Source organism: Sarcophilus harrisii, chromosome 5, assembly GCF_902635505.1.
Source record: "Sarcophilus harrisii chromosome 5, mSarHar1.11, whole genome shotgun sequence".
In the NCBI taxonomy this organism is placed as follows: Eukaryota; Metazoa; Chordata; class Mammalia; order Dasyuromorphia; family Dasyuridae; genus Sarcophilus; species Sarcophilus harrisii.
Window position 1 is genome coordinate 219,516,275 of NC_045430.1, and position 12,128 is coordinate 219,528,402.

Genomic DNA, 12,128 nt, shown 5'->3' on the forward strand with positions numbered 1-12,128 from the left:
AATGCATAAAATGTATAACTTTCTACCTAAAAACCCTGAAGCATATTCTCCCACTAGTGCATATAGAGTCATATAGAATGGATATACACTTCATAATACCTAGAAATACATATAAGGAATACATGTGATCAAGGCAATTCACAGCTCATCTGAGTAAAATATAGGAGGGAAATCAAGTTGTGGAGATGTAGAAATCAAGGGGCACATAACTTATGAGGTCAGTGAAAGAGTGGATGGAAAGGCATCAGAGACAAACTTCAAAATGTTTTTAAAGGTGTCAGCTATTCCACCTGATGTTTTATAACATTGAGTGGGGATAATGCAAATGCAACTTTTTTAGTAGAACACAAGAAGGAAAAGTCATGGATGCAAATACAGAGCTGATTAATACACTTGCTAGTAATAATGCATGTCACCAAAATTATTATTCTTGGACCCAAAACAGTCATCTGGACCTTGCAAGAGAGGATGGTTTTTAACTTTCTAGAAATCTTAGCCAAATGTTGACACAATCAAATTCTTTTTATAAACTCATTGTCTATATTTCATATTCTGTCAGGGTTTGGTTGCTTTATGCCAATTGGGTAAAAGTAACTTGGAATTAGAAGAATAGATATTACCAACTAAAAAGAATCTTTTTAATACTTTATGACAACTCATTTAAGTTCATGCCATGAAAGCAACTGAAGCAGGCACTGTGAAGTAATTAGAATTTTACAAGGTCATCCATTGCATCCTGGGCTATTGCTGGTTATTCTAACTTTTGACTTTCCACTGGATTTTGACGGCTCCAGAAAAGAGACTGAGGTTGATGACTTAGTGCATCACTTAAATCCCATTCAAGCCACAAGTCAAGATATCATTCATCACATTGTGATATCACTGAACCTCTTTGAAAAGCAATGACAACAACAATTTGAGATAGATGGGTCCTTCAGCAATGCCCCATGCTAATGATGTGTATTTATGTATCTTGACAAAAGACTCTGTCACACTCCAAGAAAAGCCTAAATTGGCTTCTAGTATTATATTCTTGGGTTCTGATGAAATGGAGAGTGATAGCATGATAAAAACAGATGATTTCATAAAAAGCAAGGAAGACATACCAAAGAAATTAACCCATTCTAGAAAAAAAAGCCCCCTTATCCCAACCAATTCCAGAGAGAACAACAAGTTCCATTTAACCCCAAAGACATGGGATTTGCATCATAGGAGGGCTGCTAGGAACTCACAGAGTAACTTTTAAAAGTTAAAAACAAGCTCCAATATATCTATGGCCTCAGCGATGTGAAAATGATAATATTTTCATTCTGTGCAACTCTTATCCACATCTACTCATAAAGCATACATGGGAAGTCCACATATTCTTATTGACTTTTTTATTTGATTTCTTTTCACAATCCATGGTTATTAGGTACTATAGAATACTTTAAGGAGAGAAATTCTCCCCTCACCTTTGTGTTTGTTTCCCCAAGTACCCAACAATACAGGAGGCACTGAATAAATACATGTGGTTGCATATAGCATGTGGGTTATCCATTCATTCTTCACTCTCATCACTACCTTGTTTGTTCATGTGTCTCTTCGATTATGTATTTTCTGGTACTTTCTGTGAATCCTTTATCATTTGTAATGTGCTGAATTTTATTTACACTTGGGAGTTTAACTCTATTCCTCTCAAAATGCAATATAAAATTTTGATTCCTAAAAGACTATCATATTCCATGATGCATAACCATACAATTTTGTTGGATGTACATGGGTGTTAAAAACATAAAATGATGGCATCATCAAAAAATGAGCATATAGAACACCTTGTTCTGCTCAGAAAATCCTTCTTCTGTTTGGATTCTGCATCCTGAGTATTTTATGGCAATGATCAACACTTTTGGAAAGTCTATATTCTTTAGTTATATGCCTACCTCAGTTAATATCCGCAACAAATAAAGTTATGTCTTATATCAGTCAAGAACCTTAGATTATTTTGCCATGGAAGGCAATTTACTATAGGAAAATCTTTAAGACTGAATTTTACTCTTTCAAATCAAATCCTTTTTAAATAGCTAGCAGTAATTTCTACACTATTTGGGTGACTGGAAAATGTAGTCTTAGAATAATTTTGGATTTGTCTCTCTTCCAATGTAGACACTGAAGAACAAACAAGAAGAAAAAAAATCAGTCATTTTAGAAAACTTTGCAAATTCCAAATAATACCAAAACATTTCAAAGAATGCATCAGTGGTATTCATTCTCAACAGCACATTGGACTACAAATTACTTGAGAACAGTAATTATCTTTTATTTTTTTGTGTATTCTCAGCACTTAGTACAGGGCTTGGTATATAGCAGGTGCTTATTACTTGCTGATTAACTCACTAAATCCATCATCAATGCTTTTGAGGATTCTATACATTGATCTCACATGCTGTCCTCCTTCCTATATAGGGAAGAGTTAAAGAACCAATGAACTTTTCTTAGTAATTATCTCAGTGGTCTTACTGTACCTCGAATATGAGATATGAGATAATAAGTATTCCATTGATTGAAATAATTAAGGCTTTTGAAGTATTTTGATTAATCTCTCTGGGATAGGAATGGGGGAAGGTACAGATAAAAGATGATTCCATTTGTGTTTGAGAAAAGTTACAAGTGATATCTTTTTTAAAAACGTATGGCACGTAGATGCCCATCGTTTGGAAAATGGCTGAGTAAATTGTGGTATATGAATGTTATGGAATATTATTGTTCTGTAACAAATGACCAGCAGGATGATTTCAGAAAGGCCTAGAGAGACTTACACAAACTGATGCTGAGTGAAATGAGCAGGACTAAGAGATCATTATATACTTCAACAACAATACTATATGATGACCAATTCTGATGGACCTGGCCATCTTCAGCAATGAGATGAACCAAATCAGTTCCAGTGGAGCAGTAATGAACTGAACCAGCTACGCCCAGAAAAAGAACTCTGGGAGATGACTAAGAACCATTACATCAAATTCCCAATCCCTATATTTTTGCCTGCCTGCATGTTTGATTTCCTTCACAGGCTCATTGTACAATATTTCAGAGTCCGATTCTTTTTGTACAGCAAAATAATGGTTTGGAATATATTTATTTTGTATTTAATTTATATTTTAACATATTTAACATGCATTGGTCATCCTGCCATCTAGGAGAGGGGGTGGGGGGGGGAAGGAGGGGGAAAATTGGAACAAAAGGTTTGGCAATTGTCATTGCTGTAAAATTACCCATGCATATAATTTGTAAATAAAAAGCTATTAAAAATTTTTTTAAAAAATTAAAAAATTTTAAAAAACTAAAAAAAAAAAAATATGGCATGATTTCTACAACTTAAGGAGCTTCATTGTTTATGCAGAGGATCCTCAGGTCAATTTGCCTAGCCCTAGCCTCTCTATTAATTTTCAATGTTCATCTCTATCTTCCTAGTACACATCTCTAACTGGATTCCTGTAGGAATCTTAAACTAAACACTTTCAAAACTGAACTTATCTTTACCCCCCACAAACCCTCTCCTAGTTTCCTTTTTATTATCAATAGTACCATCATCCTTCCAGTCACCCAAACTTACAATAAATATCAACCTGCAGTCCCATCCCTCTTGAATCCCTCTATATCTAATCAATTGCTGTCAGTTTTAATTTTCTAACACCTCTTATATATTTTTTCTTCTCCTCCCACATTGTCACCACTTGGGCCAGGACCTTATCACTTCATGATTGTAGAGTTTCAACAGCCTGCTCATTGGTCCCTTTTCCTCAAATCTCTCCCCACTCCATTCTGTCCTCCACTTAACTGTCAAACTGATCTTCCAAAAGCAAAGATATGACAGTATCAACCGCTTATTTGAGAAATTCCAATGACTCCCTATTACAATTAAGAGCAAATATAAAACTTTTTTGAAATGTTTTTTAAAGCATTTCATAACATAGTCCCTCCTCTCCATTTATTATGTTTCTGCTGTTCCTCACATTAAAAAACTCATCTTCCAACACTGGGAATTTTTATTGTCTTATCTCCCTTACCCAGAACTCTCTCCCTCTTAATCTTGGCTTATTGCCTTCCTTCCAGCTACAGCTCCACTTTCTACAAAAGGTTTTTCCTGAACCCTCTAGATGCTGGCACCTTCCCTCTAAAACTGTGTCTGATTTTTCCTGTATATGTTTTATTTGCCTATTGTGGTTTGCATGTTGTCTCCCCTTCATTAGACTATGAGCTCCTTAAGAGTTGTGACTATTTCTCACTTTCTTTGGATCCCCAGCACTTAGCACAGTGCCTGGAACATGTTTCTTGACTTATCCTTTCAAAGCAATCATCCTGGGAATGTATACATGTAGAATAATGATAACCTTTATTGTTAGGAACAAGTTTGGTACTCCATTTGGGGAATTATTTTCAGAAGCTAAGTCAGTCATTCAAAAACTCTCAGTAGTGGGAAAATATTCATCCTTTGAGGATACTGTGATTTTTGTAATCTGTCAAAATTCATTTGGTTCCAGGTCTGGTAAATAAAGTGCTTTTAGAGGTCATTTCAGGTAGATTTTGTTTTGTTTTGTTTTGTTTTCTGTGGCTCATAAACTAGAGGTAATTTCAGGAGTCCAAAACTTTTTGAGCCATTACAGTCTCACTGGACAAGTGTAAAAGTTTTCCAAAAATAAATTAGGTCAGTTATATTGAGGAGGGCATTCATTTTGGTTATATAAATCTCAATTCTTCCACTTAAAACAATTGGCCATGATACAATATAGAAATACTTGTGGGCTAACAAATAGCAAAAGAGTTATTATTTTATGATTGCAAAGGCAGCATTTTATAGTGAATAATGTGCTATACTTAGAGACAGAAATATCTAAGTTCAAGTCCTACTTCAGATATTTACTTACCAGATATGAGAACTTAGATAAGGCAATTCTCCCTGAAATCCAGTTTTCTGATTTATAAATTGGGGCTTATAAAAACAACATCTATTTTACATTAAGAAGTCAAATAATTAAATATTCACAAAATGCTTTTCAAACCTTTATAGCAACACAAAAACATAAATGTATTATTAGCATGAGTATTAGAAAACTCTGTAGTGTAATATTTCTCACCCCATCCCTGAGAAATGACTCATTATTCACCCCACTCTCAGAGTTACCTTCAGAATCAGAGGGATCTAAAGAATCTTTTTCACTGAGAGTACAGTTGATCACTCAAGGGATTTTTCCATTTTTAGGAATGAACTATACCAAGCAGCTAATATAAGAAGTCAACAAACCTCTATAAAACTTCCCAATAGGCAGTCATGTTCAGGGTAATATTTTGAGGTCATATAAAAGACAGTAGTCTTTGTTTGAAGGCCAAAATGTGCTTCCCTAGTGGGTCTTCAGTATACAAATAAATAATCCAGCCTAGACAAAGGTCAGCTCTGGAGCTAGAGCTGGGGTTAGCAGGGACAGTGTGCAAAGCAATTGTTCTGAAAAACTTCAGCAAGTCTGGCTAAACACCACTGGGATAGGGGTGCTGAAAGCTGATAAGACTTAACTTATCTGAGGGATGAGACAACCTTGAACCTTTCAGTTGCTTGACAGATTTTTCTAGGCACCAGCCTACAGCAAGGGAAACCAGAGCATAAATGAGTTTGCTCCTCAAAGGACAGGAAAAACAGGCTATGGGGCATTCAATAAGGTCAAAAGACCACCCATGAAGCAGGCAGGAATCAATAATGTTGTGCTGAGTCCAGTGGGATAAATGACCCTTGGACCTCTTGAAAGTTTAGCAAACTTTATTAATAGTGCATGTGGGGATAGTGCAAGGCTGTGCATAGAGTAAGGGATGGCACATGCTTACAGAACCAAAAAAAATATTATGCTGAATTACAGAGCAGCATTAAGAGTAGTTTCTGATTAGGGCTGGGTGATCAGTGTTAGAATGGAAAGTGTCAAGGTCTAAAAATTTTCTTGCCTCCCAAATCACTCTCCAGCACCTGAAACTTCCACAATGCCAGAAATTTCCAAGATTAATGATACATATTTCCAAACAATCCACTGCTTTCTCCATGCCAATATCTTTTTTAAGATATGACTATTTCTTGCATGAATAACAAAATCATCAATTCAACTTTACTGTGAATCAGGCTATCAGGCAGGCATTGAGAAGTAATCAAGTTTTATTTTGCCTCTGTGATCTCCATCAAGATCAATGATCTTCAAATTTGAAATGACAGGATAAATGTGATTAAGAAAAAATTGAAGTTGCCAATTGGTCAGGACAGATTGTAAGAGAACAGATAACTGATTTAAATGAATTTGAGTTTATTACCAGGAGAAATTATAATTCCTAGAATACACTAGGAAAAAAACTTACATATATGCTTGCTGAATACTTGTCAGTAATCTTTGAAAAATTGTGGATAGTAGCAAAGGGTCAGGAGACTGGAGAAAAGTACATATCTCAATTTTAGAAAGGAGGCAAGTTCTAGGATGAACTTGACATCCATCACCAAGGGAATCCCAGAAAGAATTATTAGAATGGGAAATATTTATCACTGGGATCTAGTATGGGTTCAATATGAAAAAAATCATATCAATCTAATCTCATTTTTTTACATTGCAAGATTATTAGATAGGTTGGTTTGAGGAAGACTTAGATATATGTGGTATCTTGATTTCAGCAAGGCTCTTTTCAAAAGCTCTCGATATGTCATAGAAAAGAACATAAATTATATTATAATTACTTTATAACCATGAAAAAGCCATAGGCAAAGAATATCATGGTTTATGGGAAAAAACAACATTTTTATCATTTTTATCAGTGAATGAAGACAAAAAAGCATGCCTATTAAATATGCATATGACACAAAGCTGAAAAGGATAACTAACATTACCAAACAGAAATAGAATTTTAAAAGATCTTAGCAAGTTGAAATGACAAGCCAAATTTAACAAGAAATTTAAAGACTTTATATTTAGGTTTGCAAACAACATAAAACCATAAATAAATGAATAATACTTAACTGAATGAATAACTGTTTGAGCACAAGATAGAAGAGACATGACTTTAAAAAGAGAACTTGACTTGATAATTAACTACAAAATCAATGGAGTGTTGGACCCAAAAGGATATCTTACCAGAAACAGAGTCCAGAATCAAGGAGAGAATTTTCTCACTATTCTCCCTTATTTAGGGCACATCTGGAATACTAGGTTAATTTTTCCCAACTCCACACTTTGAGACTTCTTTGACACCCCAACCCATTCCCTATTCCCTAAACCTACATTTCAACTTTTTTGTGTGTTTAATATTTCCCATTAGATCTAAGTTCCCAAAGACCAAGAACTATTTTGGCCTTTTTATCACTAACACTTAGCCTTAGTACCTGGTACATTGCACTTAAAAATGATTATTAATTGACTTGTACCTTAGGAAAATCTATTTTTCAGTTACAGTGAGGATAAATTAGCGAGACAAGATACTGGAGGCAAGAAAATCAATTAAGAATACATAGGGTATAGGCTACATAAGAGGACGTCAGGGGAAAGATGTGAAAAATGGTGTAAAACTCTGTTAAGAGTTGGCAATTGATTGAATATTGGAGTAGAGATCGGGGAGGGTGAACTGAGAATGACTTTGAGGGTGGTTTGGCTGGAAGGATGATGGTACTCTTGACTGTAACAAGGACGTTAAGAAATATTTCAAATCCTAGCTTTGCTGCTTACTAAGTTCATGAACTTGAGAAATCAAATATATCTCTCTGGACCTTATTCTCATAAGTCAAATAAACTGGGAGAAAAGGAATACTAGATGGACTTTTAGTTCTAGATCTATGATCTCATAGATCATAAATGAGTTTATAGAGGGAAGAACTGAATTCCCTTCAGAACATATTAAATTTCAAGTATCTCTAAAAAAATTTCAGGTATCTTCCAAAAGAAGATACTTAGCAATAGGTGGGTACTATAGTATTAAAATTCAAGAGAGTTATTAGAGTTGGATATATAGAATTTGGAATCATCTATATAGAAATGAAAATTGAACCTTTGAGAGCTGATAAGATTGCTAAGAGAGAAAGTATAGAGAAAAAAGAGAAGAACTGAGATAGGACATTGGAAGATGACCATAATAGACAAACTAGAGCACATCTGATGGCAACCAAAATGTGGTCTTTCTAAAGTTGCCTATAAGAGATAGAGATGAGTTAGAGAAGAAATGACCACTATCTCCAAGTATCCAAAGGACTTTCATGTGAAAAACTCACCTTTTTGTTGTTATTTCTAAATGGCTGGAATAGGAACAATAAAAGAACAGGAAGTCATATTTCTATTCAACATAAGGATTAATTTCCTTACAATTTGAGATATACAAAGATGCAATGAGTTTTACTACAGTAAGAGTAAACAGAATTGTATCACCAAAAGGAAGCTCAAGGGGTATCAACCAATTAATAGAGTCCTAAGTGAACTATGAAAACTTCTCCAGAAGGAAGCTACAGGCTGGGTCTCACTATCTGACAACAGAGCTCCAGGGAACAAGGAAAGGAAACAAAACTAATAAATAAAAAACATGGAAGACTGAATGACATTAGAAAACAGGATATGAATTCTGTTAATGTCAGCGATTCAACTGATGGTCTTTGGGTGTTCACTGTTAGATGATCCTCTTAGTACCTGTAAGTAGGTGGGAGTGAGAAGTTGGAACAAGCTAGTCAATCTGTTTGAGTTCTCTCTCCCATAATATATTCATACAGAGTCTAGATAACTATTTGTCATAGATATCATAGAAGAGTCTCTGATTAGAATGGATCATGATATTAGGTAACTTCTAAGTTCTCTTTCAACTCTGATATTCCAATGCGATGAAATCAATTTCCTCCTTAATAGGAGAGACGAATAGAATGAGGCATTGGACATGTAGGGGACAAAAGGATATTAAAATCTAAAATGAAAAGAGGAGCAAGGTCAAGAAAGTAGACCAAAAATAGCTTCTTACTATATAAAGGAAAATAAAATTAAAAGGAGGGAAAGAATATTTCATCAAAGACAATGGAATATATTGGCATTACCTTGTTAAAATTAAAGTACATAGACCTCCTTCTATAAAAAGGATAAATTACCAAAGTGTATTGCCCCATCTACTACTAGCTGTATATGTTTCAATTGTGATTTGTTTATAGATTTGGTTTTGCTCCAGTAGTAGCAAAAATTTATCAATTAAAAAAAGAAAAAGAGAGTCACAGGCATCACAAAACAGATGTGTTGGGCATGTATAGAGATCAATTTAAAATACTTCATAATTTTGCCTAGGAACCACATTACTAATCTTAGAACCATTACATCATGAATAGGGATTCTTAAATCTGAGTTTCAATTTAGAGCTAATGGACCAGTCAGTCATCTAGCTCAACACCTTGACTTTATAGATGAGAAAGTCAAAAAGCAGAAAAATTAAATGATCTGCCTGGGGTCATACCAGTAATATGGTGGTAAAGAGCAGTTTTCAACCCCTATTCTTTGCTTCCAAGTCCATTATACTTTCCACCATACCAAATTGATACATGTGAAACAGGCATCTACTTTTAGTCCATTCAGGTTGATAAGTGCTCACTCAGACCCATATCTTTTGCAAAACCAGCAAAAAGCACCCAGTGATCCTTTCAATAAAAATAAAAAAAAAATAGAATAGCATAGAGAAAGCATATCTGATAGGGTCTAGACTATTCTACCATTTTGACAAAACCTTGTATAAAAACATAGTCACTGAACTAGTCATTCACTCAGAATTATACAGGAATCAATAACAAAATTAATTGGTATCTGAATCAAAAATTTCTCCCTTTTCCAGAAATTCCTCAAAATCTGGAAAAAGTGTTTCAGATTAGAAAAACTCCTTTATGTCAGGCTTCTTGCTTGTTTCTGAAAAGAAGAATGGGGGTGGAAAGAGACTAAAAATTTTATTTACTTTTAGGATTTCTTCTTCTTTTAAGTCTCAGGTTTTAGGTTTAAGTATCTCTACTTCCAGAAAAGAGAATCACAAAAGCTGCTGGAGGTTCAATTCACATTGTTGGTCTTTACAGAATTGGAGTTACAATAGTCCCCAAAGTCCTGGATCCTCATCCCAGAGCAAGATAAGACACACTCAAAGTAAAGAATGAAAAAGTTAAAATTAAGAGAAGGGGGATGGGAGAGAGAGAAGGGAGAACAGAGGAAGGGAAAACAGAAGGAGGGAAGGAGAGGGACAGAGTGAGAGAGATAGAAACAGACAGAGAAAAAAAATAAGGATTTATTGGTTTTCCCTCACCAGACTTCAGGGGGCACTGGATTTGTAATTCTTTGGTTTTAACCTTTGTCTAATCCAGTAATGTCATACTTAGCCCCTATTAGTGACAGGGTTGCTATTTTTTTTTAGAAAAAAAGTGGAAAGAAGTAGATGAAAAACACTGGGAATGAGTGGGGAGGAAACACTTAATATGTAATAGGGATAATGTTTTTCTTGGGTTTCTTCTCAGAATGAGGGGTGGGAGCGTTGTTAAGCAACCAATGTGGAAATAAGTGAGCAATTATAGTAAATACTTTTAGATAAAACTGATGAAATGATGTTGCCAAGTATTTTTTCCTGAAAAATAAGTTGAAGAAGACTACACTGATTCCAGAATCATTTAAAGTGCATCTTGAGTACTCTTGTGTCTCCCGAGTCTTCATCTGTGTTCTGTCAATGAGAAGGGCGAGACAGAGAAGGCTCCAATTCTATGAAGTTTTTATACTGGTGGCCTTAGCATGCAGTTGGTTCATCCCTAATTTTCACTGATTTGTAGGCTCTCCAAATAATGTCTTGTTCCAGCATGTCTGGATTTAAATTCTATTGGTTAATCCTGCTAGGCAGTTTCCATGGCAACCTTCCCATAAAACCTGGGGATTCAGGTTTGCTTTAAGAAAAAAAAAAAAAAGATACTGATTTGAACATCAGCAGTAAGATATTAGGGCATGTCAGATTTGGCAGTAGAGGTGTAAGGGATATTCAGGGCTCATCCCCTCAGGCCTCCAGACCCAGGACCTTGGAGTTGTTTTAAAGTTGCTTTCTCTGCTTCACTGCCTGACACATCTCATCCATCACTAACTATTGCTAAGTCTTACCTAAATCTTGAAACCTAAATGTCTTCAAGGCCCATCACCTTGTCTCAGATCACTCATTTTCTTGCTACAATTTCCAATGTGGGCTCTTTCATTCAGAAAAGCTCAGCAGCTTGCCACCACACCAATTCATTTCCCATGGTTATATCCATACCTGTGTGCCTTTGCTCCTTCAGCAAGTGCGGTACCTCTTCTTGTTGCCAATTCATATTCCCTTTCCTCAAAACTGAGCTCTTCCAGTGAGAATTCCATACTTAATCTCAGCTATTAATTCCAATATTTTCTCTCTTCTGCTTCTTTAGAAAACTTGTATGCTCAATGCATATTCTCTACTCATTTGTATTTGAATGGATTGTCTTTTAAGCTGGAAAATACCATCCACATCCAGAGATGTGAATCAAATCATAATATTTTTTGTTCGTTAGTTTGTTTTGTCTTTCTCGTGGCTTTTTCTCTTTTGGTTTGATTTTTTTCCACAATACAACAAATACAGAAATATGCTTTAAAAGATTGTACATATATAACCTATATCATATTGTTTGCTGTCTTGAGAAAGGGACAGGGGAAGGAAGGAAGATGAAAAATTTGGAACACAAACTCTTACAAAAATGAATGTTGTATACTTTAACATTTAACATGGGACTACCTGCCATCTAGGGAAGAAGCTGGAGGGAAGGAGGGGAATAGCTGAAAAAGAAGTTTGGCAAGGGTAAATGCTGAAAAATTACCCATGCATGTGTTTTGTATATAAAAAAAGCTATAATAAATAAATAAACAAAAATTAATGTTGGAAATGTTTTACATGTATTTGAAAAAACAAAATACTATTGAGGAAAAAAAAAAGAAATGGAGTGTCTTATTTTTAAATCATCTGGTTGTATAGTAGTACTGTGAGGTAGAGAGGAGTTTATGGTCAGAAGCCCTGGTTCTCGTTCTGCTGCTGATTACAGGTTCTTGAATTTACCTTCTCGAACTTCAAGGTCCCAACTTCTCTGT